Genomic DNA, 25,596 nt, shown 5'->3' on the forward strand with positions numbered 1-25,596 from the left:
TTAAATAACTAATAACAAGGGAAATGTAAATTGAAATAACCCTGAAGTACCATCTCATAGCTATGAGATTAGCTAAGTTGACAAAAAAAGAAAATTACAAATGCTTCAGGGAATATAGGAAATTAGGGGCACTAATACACTGTTGGTAAGGTTGTAAACTAGTCCAATCATTATGGAAAGCAATTTAGAACTATCCAAATAATATGTACTGTGCATATCCTTTGACTCAGTAAATCCACTATTAGCTCTATATCCCCAAAGAAATCAAAGAAAAAAGAAAAAGATTCATGTATACAAAGCCATTTATAGTAGCCTTTTTGTGGTGACAAAGAATTAAAAACTGAAAGAATGCACACATCAATTGGGGAATAAATGATATGGCATAAGAATGTGGTAGAACACTATTGAGCTATAAGGAATGATAAAGGTAATGGTTCAGAAAAACTTAGAAAGGCTTATATGAACTGATGCACAATGAAGTGAGCAGAAGCAGGAAAATATCAAATATAGTGATAGCACTATTGTAATAATGATCAACTATGAAAAGCTTAGGGGCTCTGATCAATGTAGTGATTCATAACAAATTTAAAGGATTCACAATGAAAAATGCTATTTACTTCCACAAAGAGAAGTAGTGAACTATGAGTCTAAATTGAAGTATTTTATTGTTTTTTCGTTGTTTTATATTTAGAACGTAGCTAATGCAGCCACAAGTTTTGCATGACTTCGCCTGTGAAGAAACAAGTATTGTATTTCTTGATTTCTCAATGGATAGGAGGGAGAAGAAAGAATTTGGAACATAAAATTAAATTGAAAAAATAATAACTTTTTTTTCAAAAGTATACAATGTACTTTCTCATCACAATTAATTAGTTAGTTAATAAGCATTTATTAAGCATTTGTTAGTGGTAGGTACTGTGCCAAATGCTGGCTATGGTACCAATGTTAATTCCCTAATGCAAAAAATCAAACACTCTTTATTAAGCTCTTATTATATGCCAAGAAAGTCCAGCTTGTCTACCCCTCCTCCAGATGCATTTCCTTAAGAATATCCATATTGCTTCATGCAGCCACGGGTTGAAGTTCACTTTCTCTTCTTTCAGCTTCATGTGCATTTCTAGACCCCAAGACCTTGCTGATTTTAAAGGAAGTTTCACACAAAAATAAGACAAATACCAAGGAGAAGACAGATTGGAGAATTAATACTCCTGATAATAAATTATTTTCAGAAATTCATTTGAGCAACATTTATATGATTAGAAAAAACAACTACTCAGTAGAAAAGTGGGCGAGTGGAAATGGTTTATTTGGGGAGAGGGGGTTTTCTTTATTTATTCTGAACACAAAGCACAACCTCTGTTGACTACAAGGAGGAGTCTTGAATATATCTCTTCTCTAAATAAGCATAGTCAAAGGTTGCAGTTTCCCTAGCAACAGATGACTTCTTTCTATTTTTTCTTAAGGGAAAAGAAATGTACTCTGGCTTTCCAAAGAGCTTTTCATCCAAGGTTTCAAAGAATTCTGTGGACAAATTGTCACGCTGCCCCTGTGAAGTAGATAAATAATATCCCTCTACTTTCCCCACTTTTTAGATGGGGAACAGAGTGCACAGGACAAACCCTGACTACCTCTGTGAATGGCAGAAAAAGAAGGAAGTCTCTTTTTCTCCTACTCTCAGCATCTTGTGGAGTAGAAGCTGAGTCAGAGACACTCTGAAGAAAGGCAGTACATAGAATAACACTATTAGTGCAATAGATTTGAGGGGGTGGGAAGAAAAGGAAGATCAATACCAATATCAAATTCAGCAAAGATTTATCAAGTGCCTATCCTGGGCTAGGAATTAGGGGAGATACAGAGTTCACCTAAGAAAAAGTCCCTGCCATTGTAGAGCTTGTGTCCAGTAAAATAATACAACATTGAACCCCATTTAACATTGAAGCCCATATGTTAAATGGATGGGAGATGAAATAGACTCTTTAGGAATGTCATTTATCAAGGACTGGAGTTCAGTTAGAGGGGAAATAGAGAAGAGAAATGGAGGTGAAGTTAAGAGATTTTGATTCAAATAAGAGTTTAACCATTCTTATTGTCTGTGTAACTTTGGCTTCAATTTCTTTGCCCATAAAATAAGAGGAGTTGGACTAAGTGATCTCTAAAGTTTCTTCCACTTCTATATCTGATCCTAATATCTATGGAGAGATGATATTTGAGCTTTGAAGGCAAATAAAAATAGAGGAAAAGAACATTCCAAATATGGCATCTAGGCTGGGAGAACACGTGACACTTTGGGGGAACTAACAACAATTTAATTTATCTGAAGCATAGAATATGTTGGTGGAAAATGCTGTGAGATAAGATTGAGGAGAGTACTAGATAGTGGAGGGTCTTGAAAACCAACCAAAGGAGTTTAAACTTTATATGGTAGGCAACATGGAGCCACTTATGATGTTTGAATAAAAGATAGTGTTGTATTTGATCTCTAAGGAAGAAAGGAGGGGAAAAAGGAGAAGAGGAAATGAGAGAAGGAAGGAAGGAAAAAAGGAAGAAAGGAAGGAAGGAAGGAAGGAAGGAAGGAAGGAAGGAAGGAAGGAAGGAAGGAAGGAAGGAAGGAAGGAAGGAAGAAAGAAGAAAGGAAGGAAGGAAGGAAGGAAGGAAAGAAGGAAGGAAGGAAGGAAGGAAGGAAGGAAGGAAGGAAGGAAGGAAGGAAGGAAGGAAGGAAGGAAGGAAGGAAGGAAGGGAGAAAAAGAGGAAGGAGGGAAGGAAGGAAGAGAGGGAGAAAGAAAAAAGAGAGGAAAGAAGGGAGGGAGGAAGAGAAGGAAGAAGGGAGGTAGAGAGGGAGAAAGGGAGGAAGGAAGAATGAAAAGGAAGAAGGAACAGAAGGAGGAAGGAAGAAAGAAAGAAAGAGATGGGGGAAAGAGGGAAGGAAGTACTTAGTGTGGAAAGAGGAATAGTTCAACAATGTTCTTTGTTATTGCATGTATATATGTCTAATATTGCTGGGACATGGTTTCCATAGTTCCATGGGTACAGAATGCTCTCTTTCCTCACTCTACTTCTTGGCTTTCCTGCACTTCTTCAAGACTCAATTCAAATTCCATTTATAGTAAACACTTTAAGAAGCCTCTGTTGAGGGGACCTGTTAACTTTGAGATCCTGGGTAGATTACCCAATCTTTCACCTAAGGGTGTCCTCATCAGCAAAGTGAAAGGAGGGACAAGACAGTGAAGATGAATTTAAGAACACAGAATCATTGAGCTAAATACAGAAGAAATCATGCAAGTCATCTAGTCCAACTTCCTTCATTTTGCAGATGAGGAAACCAAAGACGGCCCAGATTAATTACTCTGCTATTTGACAAAGTTTCCTAGGCTTCACTTTGATTGTTACCAACTCCGTCTACTGCAAACTCCGTCTATATATAGAGCCTTAGCTTAGTCTGAGGTAAATTGGATACTTCACTTGTTAAATTTTCAGCGTAAAATTTATATCTACAGACTTTATTTATTGTTTTGTTGATTGTCTCTGCATTTATGAAAGTACTGAAAAAAAAATGTTAATAATTCAGATTAAACTTAAAGGCATAGATTGCATTTTCTCCTTAGAAAGCCATTCTCATTTACCAGGACAATCTTTGGTTAGAGGTTACAACCAGCATCAGCTAAGGATCAATGTGTTATAGAATCAGTAGAATCAATGAGGCTGAAGGGCAGATAGGGCCATTCAAATCAGCAGCAGCCAAGGAACCTTTTTACACCAAAATTGCCAGTACCCAAAGTGAACTCCAACTACAGATGCCTATAAAGAAAGGAGTCTAAGAGGGAAAGGTCAGAAGACAATGCTGTAAGGAGTTATTTTGAACCAAATGGGAAGTAAAAAAATGGAGTTGTTTGAGGAAAGGAATGATTTATTGAAGAATCTAAGTGGAGTCCAATACAAATTATGATTTAAAAAAAAAGAAGCTGAGCCTTGAGTGAATTCATAGTTAATGAAGAAAGAGAGAACTTTATCACTGTCAAGAGCATGGAGGAAACTGCTGATCTCAAAACTTTGAGTTTCAATTGTTAGATAAGTGAATGGGCAGCACAAGTAGGCAGTGAAGATTCTTATAAAGCCTGAACTAAATAGGTGTATAGAGGAAAGGCAAGGATATAACCTTGCGCATTCATGAATGATTTATTTCATGGAAGGGCATACTCAATTGGGACCCAGATATCTTTCAAAGCTTTGCTGGTTATAATGAACTTCTCATTTGAGCTAAGTGTGAATAATGTGACCAGGTAGATTCTAAAGCTTTGTGAACTGGATCTTTATTACTGATTCTCCAGCAATAGAATCAATCTCTCTCTCTCTCTCTCTCTCTCTCTCTCTCTCTCTCTTTCTTTCTCTCTCTCTCTCTTTCTCATACACACACACACTCACACACACACACACACACACGCACACACGCATGCACACACATAATTTCTCAGAGTAAAATTTTATTACAACCAAAACCAAAACTGCCAACACAATTTGAAAGGAAATGAGTGTGTACTCTTAAATGATCAGCCTCAAAAGAATCTGGCTTTTTATCTCCATGTCAAGGATAAGATCTATGTAAATCCCTAAAAAAAAATCAGCCTAAGGAACTATTGTTTAAAATATATTTTGCTAGTATAAGGCATATAATCAAACTATTTTTAAAATAAAATTTTTGATGGAGTGGAAAACATTATTTCTATAGTCTCTTCTAGCTCCAACATTTTCTTATCCTAATTTAAAAATATGCAGATCAGTGTATCAAGTTTACATGAGGACTATCATTAGGCAGTTTTTCTTATTTCCATAATAGAATGTAAACTCCTTGAGGGGAAAAACTAATTTTTTTAATTTTACTTCTGTATCCCCTCAGTACCTGCTACAAAATTTGGAATTTACTAAATGCTTCTCAAATTGAAAAAAATAAAAATAAAACAAAATAAACTTTTATTGATATCTTGTGATTGTTAAATCACCAAAATTTCTTTCAATATTCATTCCTCTCTCTCATGTCAAAGAGCCATACTATGTAATTTTTAAAAGAGGAGGGTCAAAAAAAAGTTTGAAAACTTAAATTTTTAATGTGGATTTTTTGCTTTAAAGTAAATGATATAGGAAAGAGCAATATTCATCTAAGAAAATTTGACCATCATTCATGAAAATTATGAAATTTTATTTAATAAATAGTATGTATTGAACTTATATCTTTGAGTCAACTTAGCACTAACAGATCTTAGATTCAAAGATTTCAATTTTGCATTAGGGGTTAATAGGCAATACAGACTAAACACTTGGAGTGTCCAGAATTTTTCTCAGGTCTTGAGTGAACTATCATGTATTCATTCTATGGGTAAAACTCTAGAATGTGGTTATTCTTCATTTATCAAGGAAGAATAAACAAAAACATGAGGAAAAAATAAGCCAAAGTTGTGATTAATGAAATTTTGCTATTTAAGATAAAATCTTGTGGCACTGTAATTTGATAATAGAGTTTCTGATTTCAGGTATGATTTCTGAATTGTAATAAAGTCAATAGTCCACCATTCAAGAGGAATGTCAAGAACTGCCCAAATGGAGTTGAAACCTTGAAAACCTGAAAACTGCTACAGGTGGATATATGTCCCTGGGAAAAATTAGAAGATGACACTGAATAGGCAAAGGTAGGATCCTCTTGATTCAATTTACTATTGTGTTATTTCTTTGCTGAACAGGAAAATTTCCCACCTAGGTAATTCTGTCTAATGATGATACCTTCTGAATAATTTGAAACTTTGTTATATGATAGCATACTAACTATAACTCTTACCTAGAATTAAATAAATCTAAGGGAGTTTTTCTCCAGTTATGGCTAGTGTCAGATTGATCTTAACTCTTTAAGGATATTGTTATAACCAGGTCCCCTCTTTTCCTTTCATAGCAAATTTCTATAAACAAGGCAAGTACACAGTAGAAGTTTTGCTGCTGCAATACTAAATCTATTCATTAATAGATTAATGCTAAAACATTTGTTGTTTTATAGTCAGATGTATAAAATGTCCTAATATTTGGTCCTAAAAGTACCTAATTACTTCAAGATGATGCAAAGATAATAAATATATTATCAAAAGGGGGGAGATAAGACTAAGATGTAAAAGGGATTTTAATTTATCAGAGTGGTAAACTTTGAAAAAGCAGCAAGATTAGATTATTAGAAATATAAGAACCAGGATATATAAATATATATTTTTGGTTAGTTTTCAAATATGTCTAAGAGGAAATACAGGCCTGAGTATGTTTTTGTAATAAGTTTTCCAAATTAAATTAAGGTTTTTACATATAAAATTGCTTAAATAATTGAAAAGAACTTTGAATAATGTCCCTCTTTTCATATTTCAAAATCTCTGTCTGATAATATTAAGAGATAGAAGATCTCATTTTACAAGTCATCCCATCATGGATTTTTTTTAAGATTCTTCCTTCAGTCCCTTATATGGGATTGTACATATCAGATACAGAGTTTAGATGAATATAGAAAGGAAAGGTGGAATGAAAAAAAATGAAGTTCTCTGAAATTTCAGGTGAATTATGGATTGCTAACTAATTATTCTTTTTATAGTTTTGTTGTTACTAAGATTAGATCCATAAGATTTAAGTTAGTTTTTAGTTTTCACTCCATGTACTAGATACTGGAAAAGCAATGCAGATGGTTGCACTAAATTGTATTGAGTCTTTTTTTTTTTTGTCTTTTTTTTTTTTTAATTTTTTATTTAATAATTACTTTATATTGACACTCGTTTCCGTTCCAATTTTTTTTTCCCTCCCTCCCTCCACCCCCTCCCCTAGATGGCAAGCAGTCCTTTATATGTTGGATATGTTGCAGTATATCCTAGATACAATATATGTTTGCAGAACCGAACAGTTCTATTGTTGCATAGGGAGAATTGGATTCAGAAGGTATAAATAACCCGGGAAGAAAAACAAAAATGCAGATAGTTCACGTTCGTTTCCCAGTGTTCTTTCTTTGGATGTAGCTGCTTTTGTCCGTCATTTATCAATTGAAACTTAGTTAGGTCTCTTTGTCAAAGAAATCCACTTCCATCAAAATATGTCCTCATACAATATCGTTGTCGAAGTGTATAATGATCTCCTGGTTCTGCTCATTTCACTTAGCATCAGTTCGTGTAAGTCTCGCCAGTCCTCTCTGTATTCATCCTGCTGGTCATTTCTTACAGAACAATAATATTCCATAACATTCATATACCACAATTTACCCAGCCATTCTCCAATTGATGGGCATCCATTCATTTTCCAGTTTCTAGCCACTACAAACAGAGCTGCTACAAACATTTTGGCACATACAGGTCCCTTTCCCTTCTTTAGTATTTCTTTGGGATATAAGCCCAATAGAAACACTGCTGGATCAAAGGGTATGCACAATTTGATAAATTTTTGGGCATAATTCCAGATTGTTCTCCAGAATGGTTGGATTCGTTCACAACTCCACCAACAATGCAATAGTGTCCCAGTTTTCCCGCATCCCCTCCAACATTCATCATTATTTTTTCCTGTCATCTTAGCCAATCTGACAAGTGTGTAGTGGTATCTCAGAGTTGTCTTAATTTGCATTTCTCTGATCAATAATGATTTGGAACATTCTTTCATATGAGTGGTAATAGTTTCAATTTCATCCTCTGAAAATTGTCTGTTCATATCCTTTGACCATTTATCAATTGGAGAATGGCTTGATTTCTTATAAATTTGAGTCAGTTCTCTATATATTTTGGAAATGAGGCCTTTATCAGAACCTTTAACTGTGAAAATGTTTTCCCAGTTTGTTGCTTCCCTTCTAATCTTGTTTGCATTAGTTTTATTTGTACAAAGGCTTTTTAATTTGATGTAATCGAAATTTTCTATTTTGTGATCAGTAATGGTCTCTAGTTCATCTTTGGTCACAAATTTCTTTCTCCTCCACAAGTCTGAGAGATAAACTATTCTATGTTCCTCTAATTTATTTATAATCTCGTTCTTTATGCCTAGGTCATAGACCCATTTTGATCTTATCTTGGTATATGGTGTTAAGTGTGGGTCCATGCCTAATTTCTGCCATACTAATTTCCAATTATCCCAGCAGTTTTTATCAAATAATGAATTCTTTTCCCAGAAGTTAGGGGCTTTGGGTTTGTCAAACACTAGATTGCTATAATTGACTATTCTGTCTTGTGAACCTAGCCTTTTCCACTGATCCACTAATCTATTTCTTAGCCAATACCAAATGGTTTTGGTGACTGCTGCTTTATAATATAATTTTAGATCAGGTACAGCTAGGCCACCTTCATTTGATTTTTTTTTTCATTAATTCCCTTGAGATTCTCGGCTTTTTATTGTTCCATATGAATTTTGTTGTTATTTTTTCTAGATCAATAAAATATTTTCTTGGAAGTCTGATTGGTATAGCACTAAATAAATAGATTAGTTTAGGGAGTATTGTCATCTTTATTATGTTCGCTCGGCCGATCCAAGAGCACTTAATATTTTTCCAATTATTTAAGTCTGACTTTATTTGTGTGGAGGCTTTTTTAGAATTTTGCTCATATAATTCCTGACTTTCCTTTGGTAGATAGATTCCCAAATATTTTATGCTATCAACAGTTATTCTGAATGGAATTTCTCTTTGTATCTCTTGCTGTTGGGTTTTGTTGGTGATGTATAAAAATGCTGAGGATTTATGGGGATTTATTTTGTAGCCTGCTACTTTGCTAAAATTATGAATTATTTCCAATAGCTTTTTAGTAGAATCTCTGGGGTTCTCTAGGTATACCATCATATCATCTGAAAAGAGTGATAGTTTGGTTTCCTCATTGCCTACTCTAATTCCTTTAATTTCTTTCTCGACTCTTATTGCCGAGGCTAGTGTTTCTAATACGATATTAAATAATAATGGTGATAGTGGGCAACCTTGCTTCACTCCAGATCTTACTGGGAAAGGTTCCAGTTTTTCCCCATTGCATATGATGCTTACTGATGGTTTTAAATATATGCTCCTGACTATTTTAAGGAAAAGTCCATTTATTCCTATGCTCTCAAGTGTTTTTATTAGGAATGGATGTTGGATTTTATCAAATGCTTTTTCTGCATCTATTGAGATGATCATATGGTTTTTGTTTGTTTGGTTATTGATATAGTCAATTATGCTAATAGTTTTCCTAATATTGAACCAGCCCTGCATTCCTGGTATAAATCCTACTTGGTCATAGTGTATTATCCTGGGGACGATTTTCTGTAATCTTTTTGCTAATATTTTATTTAAGATTTTAGCATCAATATTCATTAGGGAGATTGGTCTATAATTTTCTTTCTCTGTTTTCAGCCTACCTGGTTTAGGTATCAGTACCATGTCTGTGTCATAAAAGGAGTTTGGTAGGACTCCTTCAATCCCTATTTTTTCAAATAGTTTATATAACATTGGAGTTAATTGTTCTTTAAATGTTTGGTAGAATTCACATGTAAATCCATCTGGTCCTGGGGATTTTTTCTTAGGGAGTTGATTGATAGTTTGTTCTATTTCTTTTTCTGAGATGGGACTGTTTAGGATATTTACTTCTTCCTCTGTTAGTTTGGGCAAGCTATATTTTTGGAGGTATTTTTCTATTTCATTTAAGTTGTCGAATTTATTGGCATAAAGTTGGGCAAAGTAACTCCTAAATATTGCTCTAATTTCCTCTTCGTTAGTGGCGAGTTCTCCCTTTTCATTTTTAAGACTAACAATTTGATTTTCCTCTTTCCTTTTTTTAATCAGATTTACTAAGGGTTTGTCTATTTTGTTGGTTTTTTCATAGAACCAACTCTTAGTTTTATTAATCAATTCAATAGTTTTTTTACTTTCAATTTTATTGATCTCACCTTTTATTTTTAGAATTTCAAGTTTAGTGTTTGACTGGGGGTTTTTAATTTGTTCCTTTTCTAGCATTTTTAATTGCAAACCCAATTCATTGACCTTCTCTTTCTCTATTTTATACAAATAGGCCTCTAGAGATATGAAATTTCCCCTTATTACCGCTTTGGCTGCATCCCATACATTTTGGTATGATGTCTCATTATTATCGTTTTCTTGGGTGAAGTTATTAATTATGTCTATGATTTGCTGTTTCACCCAATCATTCTTTAGTATGAGATTATTTAGTTTCCAATTATTTTTTGGTCTACTTCCCCCTGGTTTTTTGTTGAATGTAATTTTCATTGCATCGTGGTCTGAAAAGGATGCATTTACTATTTCTGCCTTACTGCATTTGAGTTTGAGGTTTTTATGTCCTAATATATGGTCAATTTTTGTATAGGTTCCATGAACTGCTGAAAAGAAAGTGTATTCCTTTCTGTCTCCATTACATTTTCTCCAGAGATCTATCATATCTAACTTTTCTAGTATTCTATTTACCTCTTTGACTTCTTTCTTATTTATTTTGTGGTTTGATTTATCTAATTCTGAGAGTGCAAGGTTAAGATCTCCCACTATTATAGTTTTACTGTCTATTTCTTCTTGCAGCTCTCTTAGTTTCTCTTTTAAGAATTTAGATGCTACCCCACTTGGTGCATATATGTTTAATATAGATAGTGCTTCATTATCCATGTTACCCTTTAGCAAGATATAGTGTCCTTCCTTATCTCTTTTAATTAGGTCAATTTTTGCTTTAGCTTGATCTGAGATCAGGATGGCTACCCCTGCTTTTTTGACTTTACCTGAAGCATAGTAGATTTTGCTCCAACCTTTTACCTTTAACCTGCATGTATCTCCCTGCTTCAGGTGTGTTTCCTGTAAACAACATATTGTAGGATTCTGGCTTTTAATCCATTCTGCTAACCGCTTCCTCTTTATGGGGGAGTTTACCCCATTCACATTTATGGTTAGAGTGACCAATTCTGTATTACTTGCCATCTTGTTAACCCCGGTTTATGCTTTTCTCCCTTCTTTCCCCTTTCCCCCCCTTCCCAGTATTAAGCTTGTGAGCACCACTTGCTTCTCACAGCCCTCCCTTTTTAGTATCCCTCCCCCCGCCTTAGAGTTCCTCCCCCTATCTTACCCCTTTCCCTCCCAGTTCCCGTATTCCCTTCCGCTTAGCTTGTTCCTTCCCTTTTCACTTTTCCCTTCTCACTTTTCAATGAGGTGGGAGAAGTTTCACCATAGATTGAATATGTCTTAAGATTTTTCACTTAAAGCCAATTCTGAAGGCAGTAAGATACCCACTATATTCATCCCCCTCCATTCTTTCTCTCAGATATAATAGGTTTCCTATGCCTCTTCATGAGATACTTGAATTGGGTTTTTCTAGCCGCTTGCAATATTTTTTCCTTCATCTGAGGGTTCTGGCATTTGGCCACTATATTCCTTGGTGTTTTGATTTTAGGATCCCTTTCAGTGGGTGATCGATGAATCCTTTCAATGTTTATTTTTTCCTCTGTTCCTATGACTTCTGGGCAGTTCTCTTTGATAATTTCCTGGAAAATAGTGTCCAGGCTCTTTTTTTCATCATGTTTTTCTGGAAGTCCAATGATTCTCAGATTGTCTCTCCTGGATCTGTTTTCCAGGTCTGTTGTCTTCCCCAGAAGGTATTTCACATTTTTCTCCATTGTTTGATTTTTTTGGATTTGCTTGACTGATTCTTCTTGTCTCCTCGAGTCATTCAATTCCACTTGTTCAAGTCTGATTTTCAGTGAAGTATTCTCTTCACTCACTTTTTTAAAATCTTTTTCTAATTGTCCAATTGAGTTCTTTTGTTCTGTGGAATTTTTTTCCATTTCGCCAATTTTGTTTTCCAGTTCACCAATCCTATTTTTCAAGGATTTTACTTCTTTATCCACTCTCTCTTTAACTTTCTCCAGGCTCTTTTGCCAAGCCTCCCTCTCCTTTTCCCAAGCTTCCCTCTCCTTTTGCCAAGCCTCACTCTGCTTTCCCCATTTTTCTTCTAGCTCCCTTGTGAGAGCCTTTTTAATCACTTCTATGAGGTTCATCTGTGCTGAGGAACAGACGATCTCCTCCTTTGGGGATTCACCTGGGGACTGCCTGTTTTTAGTCTCCTCAGGATTTAGAGTCTGCTCTCTGTCTGTATAGAAGCTGTCTAGGGTTAAAGTCCTCTTCAGCTTCTTGCTCATTCTGTCTATTAATCAGAGACAAACTACCAAAGAAAAACAGAAAAAACTGGAGACTTTCTTTGGGGGAGGGGCTGGGTATGTTACCGAGCTTCCTCTACAGACTGCAGGGGGCAGCAGTGAGGCACTAGCAGGCCTGTGTGCGCCTGCGCTCTGAGGTCCCAGAGCGTGCTGAGTCACTGTGGGGGGGAGGGGGGGAAGGGAGGGGCGGCCAGGTCCCGGGAGACTCCAGATGTTTGGGGTTGTATTCTTCAGCCCCGGTGTTTTTAGCTTCTCTGCTGGGCTGTTGACTTGCTGCTGGAGGAAAGTATCCAAACCTGTAGCGAAGCTCTCCCCGCAGAGACGGCTACAATCACTCCCCACCCCCTCTCAGCTCTGCTCCTGTGCTCTCACTGCCGCTGCCCGCCGCCTGCGCCCGATCTAAAACCGCCCCAGCCCTCCAGTAAAGACAGACCTTTCTTGGCGGATCTCAAGGATGGCTTCTCTTGGTAACTATTTGTGGGTTTTTTTTCAGTCAAGCATTAATTCAGAGGCTTGTAATGAAGTGGATAGTGAGAGAAAGCGTGGCGCTTATGCAGCTGTGAGCCTCCTCTCCGCCATCTTAACCGGAAGTCCCCCATTGTATTGAGTCTTATTGTTGTCAGATTTTAGCAGAATTACCTAAGGATCTTCGAAAATAAATCAGAACCAGAGAAGCAGGTCTATTAGAAACCCCCTTCAGAGTTTCCCTAAGGATGAGGCCGACTCCAGAATGTCCAAGGGAAGATGTTCCCAAGGATCAAACAATTACATGAAACATCTGGGACTCAAGATGAAATCTGCTAATTAAGCTAACATTAGGAGAAGGTTATCAGGTCACATGGGAATTTTTTTTTAGCTTGATAAAAGAGGTTTATTATGGATATTGGAAGTAAGGTTAAAGTCTGATTAAAGTCTAGTTAAGGAAATAAGTGAGGATAAAGAGAGGAGGGTACCAGAAACAGTATTCCAGTGGGCAGAGGCCCTTTGGGTGCCAAGCAGGGTAGCTAGCATATTTGGAACCTCTACTTCACATGGGAATTTGATGTTATTTAATATCAATGATCATCATTATCGATCACAAAATAGAAATTTTTGATTATATCAAATTAAAAAGCCTTTGCACAAACAGAACTAATGCAAACAAGATTAGAAGGGAAGCAACAAACTGGGGAAACATTTTCACAGTTAAAGGTTCTGATAAAGGCCTCATTTCCAAAATATATAGAGAATTGACTCTAATTAAAAGAAACCAACCCATTCTCCAATTGATAAATGGTCAAAGGATATGAACAATTTTCATATGATGAAATTGAAACTATTTCTAGCCATATGAAAGAGTGTTCTAAATCACTATTGATCAGAGAAATGCAAATGAAGACAACTCTGAGATACTACTACACACCTGTCAGATTGGCTAAGATGACAGGAAAAAATAATGATGAATGTTGGAGGGGATGTGGGAAAACTGGGACACTGATGCATTGTTGGTGGAGTTGTGAACGAATCCAACCATTCTGGAGAGCAATCTGGAACTATGCCCAAAAAATTATCAAACTATGCATATTCTTTGATCTAGCAGTGTTACTACTGAGCTTATACCCCAAAGAGATACTAAAGAAGGGAAAGGGACCTGTATGTGCCAAAATGTTTGTGGCAGCCCTGTTTGTAGTGGCCAGAAACTGGAAAATAAATGGACGCCTATCCATTGGAGAATGGTTGAGTAAATTGTGGCATATGAACGTTATGGAATATTATTGTTCTGTAAGAAATGACCAACAGGATGAATACAGAGAGGCTTGGAGAGACTTACATGAACTGATGCTAAGTGAAATGAGCAGAACCAGGAGATCATTATACACTTCAATAACGATACTGTATGAGGATGTATTCTGATGGAAGTGGATTTCTTTGACAAAGAGACTTAACTCCATTTCAATTGATCAATGATGGACAGAAGCAGCTACACCCAAAGAAAGAACACTGGGAAATGAGTGTAAACTGTTGGCATTTTTGTTTCTCTTCCCAGGTTATTTTTACCTTCTGAATCCAATTCTCCCTGTGCAACAAGAGAACTGTTCAGTTCTGCACACATATATTGTATCTAGGATATACTATGACTTATTTAACATGTACAGGACTGCTTGCCATCTGGGAAAGGGAATGGAGGGAGGGAGGGAAAAAGTCAGAATAGAAGTGAGTGCAAGGGATAATGTTGTAAAAAAAATTACCCTGGCATGGGTTCTGTCAATAAAAAGTTATAATTATTTTTTAAAATATCAATGATCATTATTGTATTACTTTGGCCTTTTATTTCATGGAGTTTGTGTTTATTGAGTTATATTAGTGACCTGAGTAATATGTAAATCCCCCCTTTTGGAATTAGTACGTGGTGAGTCTTCTGAGAGGTTTAATCTATAATCTGGCCTGATTTACTCATAGAGCCTATTTAACAAGATTTGTCTTCTTAAGGGATATGTGGAAATTATGACTCTGCTTACTGAAGTGTATTCAATTTTTATGACATTAAAGGAAACAAGAGATTATTATTATAATACTCATGGTCACATAAGTTTAAATCCCCTAGTTCAGAGGCAGCTACTTTGTTGTTCAGTCATTTCAATCATGTCCAACACTCTGTAAGTTCATTTTGGGTTTTTTTTTCCCTTTGCAAAGATATTAGAGTAGTTTACCATTTTCTTCTCCAACTCATTTTCCAGATGAGAAAACTGAGGTAAATAGGGTTAAGAGATTTGCATTGGTTCACACAGCGAGTAAGTATCTGAGGTCAGATTTGAACTCATGAAGATTCTTCCTAATTCTAAGACCATTGTAGCACACCATTGCCTTTTATATTGACCAATGCTTATTAAAATTGATTTGCCATTAGCAAGAGAGATGAGGATGACGGAGCTGAAGACACCAAGAATTGGACTGAAGTACTTCACCAACTGTGCGGTTAGCACCAAAGTGAGGATACTATATAAAATCATTCACTAACTAGAGTCATTCTCAAGTGTTCCCTTAATTGATTGGCTATTGCAGCCAGCCAGCAGGGAGGGTTCTCCTGCAGGAGATGGATACACGTGCATTCTAATATCATTTCATAACGAAAATGTGGCAATAGCCTCCATGAATGCTCACTACCTCATCGCCTCATTTGAAATGTGTAACAATCACAATACTAAGGAAGGAACTGAGTCTTACAATTACATGATCCAATCAAAATTTCTTTGCCATCCATGGAAGTCACTTACTTGGTCTATAAAAGCAGTTCCTAGTTCTGGGTCAGTCCAGTAGCCAGTCTACCAATACTTTCCTGTCTTATGTGTTTTAAGAAACACTTTTAAAACTTTCCGTTCCTGAGTTTTGCCTTTTTAATCAGGGTTAAACCCCAAAGATAGAATTTTCCAGTGAATATAACAAAAGGTCAACAAAATTGTATAATATACAGGAAAAAAATCTGAAAATATATGCATTGTTTTACACCTATGAATCCCCCCTTTCTACAAAGAAGTAGGATGAGGATGTCTTCTCATATTTCTTCTGTAAGATCATGCTTATTCTTTGCATTCTGATTGGGTTTTTTAGCTGTTGTTCTTTATATTTACATTGTTCAAGTCATTGTACATATTGTTCTCTTGACTTGAGATAAGCAGTTATCTCATTCTGCATCAGCTATTACAAGTTTTTCCACATTGCTTCATATTCATTATGTACATTATTTTCTACAATAAAGAAATATTCCATGACATTTATATATCACTTATTTAGTTTCCAGTTCTTAGCTATAAATATTTTGATGATTGCATAGTATAGATAATGCTAGACCTCAAGTCAGAAAGACTCATCTTCCAAAGTTCAAATCTTGTTTCAGACACTTAGGAACTGGATAACCCAAGAATGTCACAAAATTCAAATGACATTTAAAAAACAACAACAATAACTCTTGATTGCATTGATTCTATGAACTCCCAGAGAGAAAATTATTCTTACCAATGCATATAAAAATTACTCTGAAAATTACAGCCATAGAGAATTGTCTAGAGATATAAAATTTTAAGTCTCGTCCATAGTCATAAAGCAGTATGTGACAAAGTAGGATTTTGAAACCAAGTTTTCTTCATTCTAAGGGTACCTCTCTATCCATACACAACCTAATCTCTCAACTGAGACAATATTAGTAAAGAACTACATTAAATATGAACTGATAGGTGGAATGTGGCATAGTGAATGAAGGCCAGTCTTGAACCTGGAAAGATCTGACATATATCTATGTAATTCTGGGTTACTTAGTGGCTCACACAACTTTCTAAAATGCTAAATCACATTTTACAAACTGGTAAATACATAGGAATCTTAGCCTTGTCTAGTAAAATAACAGATTAAAGGGAAGAGCTCAGCATTGCTGATTTATTATCAAGCAGAAAAAAAAAAAGTTTGAACCTTCACCCTTGATCAAACTATAGACAAACAAAAACCCATCTTACCCAAAATTACTTTTTTAACACTTTTCACTTTCCAGAATCTTCATTGAATCAAGTGACTCCATCTATAGATTGGGACCAACCATTTAGTTGTTATTTTATTTTGTGCCAAGAAGCTGATGAGTTAAAAGACAATGATAATTATGGCATAATTCAGTGATACCCAGGAAAAGCTATGTCATAGAACCCAAATTTAATAAATTCACAGGTAAGGGATTAGTCATTTTTCGAGTCCACACACACTAAACTTTTCATTGAATCTTGGATTCACAGAAATGGATTCTTAATGGATTCTTCCATTTAAGAAAATAAAGAAGAATTTTTCAACCATAAGATGATTCCTTTGCATTAGCTCCTATGGTTAAAAGAATATAAGATATTCTCTCTCTGTCTTTCTCTATTCCCCCCCCAACTTCCTTCTATCCCACCTTAATCAAATCCAAGAGTCATTTTTTCTTTTTAAAAATTAGTCTCCAGGTAAAAGTTAAAAAAATTCATCATCATCATCTTCATTTTACATTTTTTATTAAAGAATAGATTCCATGGTATAATAAATCTGTCTTACATGAAAAGATTTCTAAATGACTGCCAAGACCTAACTAAGGCTTTGGTTTTATTAAAATTTCTATTACCTTTTTTTCCACCAGCACAATTTTTATAGATTATTTCTTACCACTCTCTAAATCAAAAGAGGCAAATTAAATACTCAGGATTAGGTAGCTTTAGAAGAATTCATGTTGTAATAATAGTGCTTTGAATGATATAATTTCCTTTGTTTTCTCCCAAGAGCTTACCTGCTTCAAAGGCACCTCACTAATTCTGATGGAATCTTCTAAAAGAAGGTGAAACATGTTTATATCACTATAACTAATATAATTAATTCAACAATTATTTTTTAAACATTTATTATGTCCCAAGAACTGTGCTAAGAATTGGAATTATAAGGGAAAAAAAATGAAAACCTCTTTTTACCATAAGGAATTTAATAGTCTAGGAAATATATTTTTTTTACACATCCTTGGGTAAATAAATTCATCTCAATGGAGCTCAGTTTCCTCATCTGTTAAAAGAAGGAGGCTGGGTTAGATAGATTATCAGTGAGTTCCTTTCTGACTCTAATATTTTATATTTCCTTCCATCAATTGGAAAACTGAGGCAACAAGATCTGAAGTCATCTGCCTAAAGCTCTCTACAAGTCAGGAAAGAGAGGTTAGGAATAATAATAATAATACCAAAATTCAAATAGTGTTTTAAAGTTTGCAAAGAATTTTGGATATTTTATCTCATGCAATCCTCACAACCAACTTGCAATCTGAGTCCCATTTTTTGTTGTTTAGTTATTTCAGGTATGTTCAACTCTTCATGACCCCATTTATGGTTTTCTTGGCAGACATTGGAATGGTTTCCCATTTCCTTCTCTATCTCATTTTACAGATGAGGAAACTGAGACTAAGTGAATTGCCCTGAGTCACACAACTGCCAAGCATCTAAAGCCAAATTTGAACTCAGTTCTTTTTTACTCTAGGCCAGGCACTCTATGCCCTGGGCCACCTGCCTACCCAATTCCCATTTTACAGATTTGTAAAAGATTGAAAGGAGTTAATTGACTTTCCTAGAGTCAAACCACTAGTAGAAGTATAAAGCAAGATTCAGATGTAGGTCTTTCTGACTGCGGTTTGGCATTTTCTCCACTGCTTCACAGTAGTGGGCCTTGATAGGTTAGGTTTTTTGGATTTCCTAAAGTTAAAAGCACTGTGTTCCTTGAGGGAAGGGCTTGTTTCTGTAATCCCTAGTGCCTAGCATAGTACCTTGCACATGATAGTTGCTGAATAAGTGTTAGGTTGAATATCAGAAAATTTATTGCAAATAATGTTTATCAAGCTAATGAACATTTGACAGGTGACATAAAATGGAACCCTACTGTCAAACTCAAATAGAAGTGGGGGCATGAATTCTTACATAGAATCACTTATATAAGATCACATATTGACTTAATTTTTAAATGCCATGTCTGTTTTACTGAATTTTTATTTTTTTGAATGCTTCCCAATTACCTTTTGATCTTGTTCATGACTTGGAAGTGCTATAATCACATGTAATTCTCTGGCTACATATATGAATTCTGGCATAGTAGATTGAGTACAAGACTTGGAATCAAAAAGTACTGAGCTCAGGTCCTGACTTATAAAGTGTCTATGTGACCCTGGGCAAATTATACAGAAGGTGCATTTCTTTAGCAGGATATGTTCCTATCTGGAAACTTCTCATACCAATGAAATAACAAATCTAGCCAAAATAAATATCTATTGTTTATTTGTGTGAGGAGCTGGAGGAGATACAACATTTTGAAAAGACAATCCATACTGTCCAGAAACTTATAGTCCAAGAGTAGGATATGACCACCACCCCCTCACATAATTATAATCAAAGAAAAATATTTGCATCAGAGATACAAGCAAAAAAGCTAATCAAGATGGAGACAAAATCATTATTTACTGAGGGAGAAAGTCAGGGGAAGCCTTCTTGAAGGAGCAATTGAATGGGGCTTTAAATGGTGGGCAAGCTTTCAATTGCCAAGGGGGCAGTGGAGAGGAAGGCTTTCCCATAATAAGAATAGAGAAAGGGCCTGAAAATTTGAATTCCAGTGCTCTCATCCTTGCTTTTCTGTTAATTGACTGTGATGAGATGTTCTGTGAAATGATAGCATTAAACCAAATGATCTCTGCACAGGAGCTTAGACTCTGTCCTGTGACCTGGGACTCTGATAAGTGAGCTTTTACTTTATCTTAACCAGAATCAGGGCCTCACAAAATTTCTCATCATTTTCTTTCTTTTCATTTTTTTTAATCAAATCTGGGTTAAGCAACTTGCCCAGAATTATGCAGCTAGTAAGTATCTGAGGCTGAATATTTCTTATCATTTTTAAATCATACTACCTGCATTTATCTTTCTATTTGGCTTCTCTTTAAGTGCTACTTTCCTGACTTAGAACATTAAATTACTTAAGGACAAAGGATGTCTTATTTGCTCATAGTAATTATTTAATAAATGTTTGTTTTATTCAATCTTAAAATCCCTCTAGCTCTTAATTTCTATGTGTTAGCTTGCTTAGATCTGGAATATATTTATAAGTGGTAATATGTAGGTAACAAGTTAAACATTTTATCTATTAACTAAATATCACATTGACTTGATGCCAAAATTTATCAAGAGACCATATTTAAAAAGTGATAAATTTAGGGATAATTTATATAGGAATAAAAAATCATTCTTGGTTTAACTTTAGTTAAGTCATCTGTCTGAATCTCCAAGTCCTCATTTCATCTGTCTGAATTTTCATATCCTAATTTGCAAAATGAATGGTTTGCCTAGATCAGGGATTCATAATCTAAACCTATGAAATTGTTTCTTTAAAAGTATAATTATATTTTAATGCAATTGGTTTTCTTTGTAATCTCATGTATTTTACTATATGCAAAACCTTTATTCTGGGAACGGTCCCGAGACTTTACCAGATAAGTTCTATAACATGCACACAAACAAAAAATTAAGAACTCCTGGCCTAAATGATTAAAAAAAAAAACACCAGTCATTTTCTTTTCTAAAATTTTGATTCAAAGGGAGAATCTCCATTTAATTTAGGATAAAAATGACTGACAATAAGATTCTGCTTACAAAAATTCAGTGAATCAAATTACTCCAACATATAACACAGGCTCATTCAATATAACTTTTGATTTATTTAGTAATCCAAAAGTTTGACAGGTCAGGAATCAATGGTGACCAAAACAAATAATTCAATTATGTCTTTTAAAGCTAGTTTCTTCCATTCTTTCAAACTCCAATTTTGATGTTTATATACAAAACCATGGTCATACATGAAATCTCAATGTGAGATGAGATTCATGATCAAAAAAAAAAGTCCAAATTGTTAGTTGTTACTTTTCAATTGTGTCATTTTTGTGACCACATCAGGACTTTCTTGAGAAAGTTTGGAATGGTTGATCATTTGCTTTTTCAGATCATTTTACAGAAGAAGAAACTGAGGCAAACAGGTTTAAGTGATTTGTACAAGGTCACATAGATAATAAGTGTCCAGGTCTACCTCAATAGGAACTGTAGGAAAATATCATTCAGAAAACCTTATTATAATCATTACATTATATAAATCTACTTTTATGTGATTAGAGATTATTTAAACCTAGAAAGTCACACTGACTTCTGGAGCTCTCTAGGAATTTTGGAATATGGCTACAAAGAATATCTTCTGGTCCCTCAGATCCTAGATCCAGGTTTATTCATATAGGTCTTTGTTTTTAGTCTACATAACTTTGTATTTTGGCTTCACCCAAATTTTACTGAATGTTTATACTTATCTTTTGATATAGGTATATTTCAAGCAAATTACTCAGACTTCCATGTTATCTTTGTTTGAACTCTATAAATAAATATAAATCTCAAAAAGATTCAGAGGAAAAGAGCCACATCCTTTTCACAGTCCACTCTCCTCTGTCAAATCATCTAATAAAATTATTTCTAAAAAATTTCAGGTTTTGAGTTATACTCTCAATGAACAGGATTCCCTTTATGGAATCTCTAATATATGAACACCCAGGCTCTCTGCTAGAAGATTTTGAGGATGATAGCTGCTAAAGCAATCTTACTTAATCTTAGGTCTTATCATGTCCTGTTCTTAACCAAGATTCAGAAATAGTTTGGTTTTACCTTTTATCTAAAATATAAATTTTTCAACTTGGCATTTAAAAAATTTTATAATTGAGCTTTTGTCCACTGTTCCAGATTAATTTCCTACATAATACCCCTTCTGACAAGCTACTCAGATTATCTTCTAGGTAAATTGGCCTTCTTGAACTCCATATTGCTTCTCCTATCTTTGGGGAAGACAAATGACTTATCTCTGTGTTCCCCAAATCCTCATCTGTAAAAATCAGCTGGAGAGGTAAATGGAAAACCATTCCAGTATCTTTGCCAATAACCGCCCCCTCAAAGTTGTAAAGAGTTAGATATACTGTCAAAAAAAAAAAAACTTTCAATATCTAAATATCCTCCCTTTTTCCATCTCTCTGAAAATTCAACTTCTTTCAGTTCTTGATGTTCTTAAACTCAGAAATCACTACCTAGGGGAAAACTTTCCTCATCCCCCTAGCTATTAGAGCTTTTCTTCTACTATAAAATCTGAGTAGAATCAGATTTTATAGTATCTGCTTCTCCATTCCCATGTTATAGATCCCAGTTAAATGTAAGCTCTTTGAAGGTAGGGACTTTTTTCTCTTTTTTGCCATACATCCTATCAACATCCTGAACATAGATGGCACTTAACTAAAAGAACTTAACCAAAAAACTTCCCCAATATGTTGGATTTTATCCAGATGTTTAACATCTGGATAAAAATACATAAAATATTTGCTGGCATCATTTGCAATAGGATTTTATTTTGTGCACCTGCTTTCCAGTTCTTCCTTTCACCATAAAAAGGAGAGAAGAGAAAAGAAGCAGGTCAGCTTAAGCATATGGATCAAACAATGGGGAAACAAGATGTATAAAATTATCATCAGGTGAAATATAGCTCTGTACCTATTTCTGTGAGGCATCTCATTTTTTAACATATTAAAATGTTATGATGTATTTTTCAATAGAACTCTACTCCTAGTCAGCCTGTTCAAAACTGTAAATGTCAAAAAATATATTTCTTATTCATACATAAAGTGTGCACTCAAAAGTTCTTTTCCATTATTATTCAGTCCATTGAAAATTGTTCCTCTTCCAGGTTGTCAAGTTCATTTATTTTGGGGTAATACAATCTGTTCATATTTTTCCAATTTTCCTTTTATTAAATGACAAAATGCTATCAAATACATTTATTTAGGAAATGAGCAGCAAATCCAAAAAAGGCATCTGTAATGTCTCATCAGACTGTTCAAGAGTGTTTTCTTTGTGTCCTGCTGTTTATTCAAAGTGTTATATCAATTTAACAATTTGAACATGAGATAATATATTACTTTTTCTCTATAAATAAAAAAAGAAAGAAAACTCTGGCCTTTATCTCTAGAGCTCAAATCTAACCAATATTCTTGTGCTTTGTTTTGGGAAGAGAAATATTTTTCTGGATGTGAGGGTTTGGGGACAGGAGTTTGTAGGAGTAAAGAATCTAATATAGCTTTCACCAATAAACCTCCATTCACTGCTGTTTCCCTCTTTTTTCATTTGGCTTCCATTTAGGATTTTTCTCCAGCTTCCTATCTTTGTCTTTTATGTAAGAGTTCGTGATGTGATAATAAAACATTTCAAAGACCAAGGAAATACATATAAGATTTCCCCAAGAAAATCATTGCTAGCCTATACATAGTGATGGACTTAGGAAAGTTTTGCTAAGCCTAAATTGTAGGTTGTTGGGCTAGAATTCTATAGTGTACATGGCAAAACATTGGCATTCTTTGGGTGAGATTTTCCCATTAATCTTTTTTCTCAAGAGGTAAAAAATAAATAAATGAAATAAAACAAAAATTCGTCTTTGCAAAGAAGCTACACCAGCCGGTATGGAAGCAGGATCGTCCTGAGAAGGATTTTCATAAAGAATATAGATAACAATAGAGCCATAGCTCACTGTAGCTGGATAAGTATGGGGGAGAGGAGAAGGCCAGTGTTTCTGTATACAAAGTCTAAGTCATTGGAATTGTCGTGTCAGCATGGTGAAATTCTATTCTGTATTACTGTGAATATTCTGCCTCTGGAGCAATAATCTCAATTGACCACTCCCATGTTTTGCCTAACAATCATGTTTGGGGGGAGGTTTAAGAAAAATATTAATGGGGATATAGGGATGACTGCTAGAAATGGTTATGACATACGTCTTCAGAGTGCATAAGGTTTGTCTCCTACTAGAAGATGTGGCCATCAGAAGGAAACTAGCCAGCAACTATCCACCCCAACGGTGTACCCTAGGACAAAGCCTTCTACATTCTGTTCTTGGTACACTTCTGATTTATGATGATAATTTCTGAATAAAATGTCTAAATTTTAGCCAAAAGTAGACTTATTTTAAATAATGTGGAAAAAAATTACCTCTAAACAGCCAAAAACATTTGGATAGCTCACTGAATATCACAAAACAAAATTTTACTGAATAATCCTCCACAGGTGAAATAGCCTGTATCACTGTCAATATTTCCAGTGCAGATTTTAAAAGAAACCTTCCTTCTTTGGTTCTGTCCTGTCTACAAGCTCTCCTCACTCCTCCTTCTTTTCTCCTTCTCCTAGATACAATGTACTTGCAAGATGGTCCCTGAAAGGCCACTACTGTTATTAGTAAGGGGAACTGGCTCCTCTGGGCCATAGTTTGGTTTTCATTCTCATGCCTAGGGCTTCTTCCATCACCTGAATAAGTCTACTCCAAACTCCAATCTTTCACTATCGTGTGGTGAATTCAACTGTTGGCTTAAAACTGTTTCCTTCCCAAGTATAATATGTGGGCCACACTACCTCAGAGATACAAAAAGTGGCAAAACACTGTCTTTGCCTTCAAGGAGCTTATACTCTAATGGGAAAGACAAAATGCAAGCAAATAAATAAAAAGCAAGCTATATACAAGATAAACAGGAAAAAAATAGAGGAAAGGCACTGGCATTAAGAGGGATTGGGAAATGTGGGATTTTAACATTATTTATATTAACTACTGGTATGTTAGCACTAATTAGATGTATATTTCTCAATGCATGCAGTCAAACTTTGTTAATCAAAGCATACAAATAATAGCCTCTTCTAAGAATAAGCTTAAGGGTTTGTTCAGCTTCTTTCATATTAGACTCAACAAAGCCACTTCTCTAACCAACTGGAGTGTGTTTCTCTCTGAGGTGGTCATGTGGCAAATCCCCAGCAATAAACATAGCCCTCGAGTGATATGGATGGCTTGAGTACCAACTGCAAGGAGGCAGGAGTCAATCTTAGTCATTGACCAGGAACAGACTGAAGGCTTCAGCCTCAGGTAGTCTTTTTACACATTTAGCTTTGGATATTCCTAAATTGTTTACCACATAATTTGATTGGTAGTTTACTTCAACATTACTGGTAAAGCTTCTTATATTTTTCATTGGTAATAACAACAATATAATGATAATTAGCATTTGTATAGCACTATTTGCTAGGTAATGAGCTAAGTATTTTACAAATTTAGTAATATTTCTTATCAGAAGGTCCACATATGTTATGAATAATAATTAAGAATGCATGTGTTAATATAATACTGTACAAGTACTAATTTAATTTTTGAAACTTACTCATGAAATGGAATAAAACAAAATGGAAAACATTATTCTAAGTTGAGAAACTATCTAATTAATGCGCTAACAATGTACTCTTATTATACTTAGAGGGATTCAAGGTATTAGCACAGACCCACTCAGTTTTCAAAATTGGGTACATTTTCCCAAGTGGAACAAAGACCTAGTCAATCACCCTACATGAGCTTCAACTCCCCTTCAAGTTCTCAAACCTACAAACCTACAAAGAACAAAGTAAAGTAGGCAGGCTAACTTGGTTACCAAAATTGTTTTCTATTCACTAATCAAAATTCTTGTTATGGGAATGGGACTGGGCCAAAGAGACTCTCAATAAAATAACTTCTATAAAGATTGGCACTTTCTTTTTTTTTGTAAATTGATTTCTTTTTCATACACATTGCTTTATGAATCATGTTGGGAAAGAAAAATCAGAACAAAAGAGAAAAACCATGGGAGAGATAAAAACAGAAAAAAGAAGTGAACATAGCATACGTTGATTTACAAATTGCTTTCCAGAATGGTTGGATCATTTTACAACTTCACCAACAATGCATTAGTAACCCAATTTTCCCATATCCCCTCCAACATTTATCATCATATTTTCCTGTCATCTTAGAGATTGGCACTTTCAAACTTAGAATCTTATAGAGTTTGTT

Source organism: Antechinus flavipes, chromosome 6 (assembly GCF_016432865.1).
Source record: "Antechinus flavipes isolate AdamAnt ecotype Samford, QLD, Australia chromosome 6, AdamAnt_v2, whole genome shotgun sequence".
Lineage (NCBI taxonomy): Eukaryota > Metazoa > Chordata > Mammalia > Dasyuromorphia > Dasyuridae > Antechinus > Antechinus flavipes.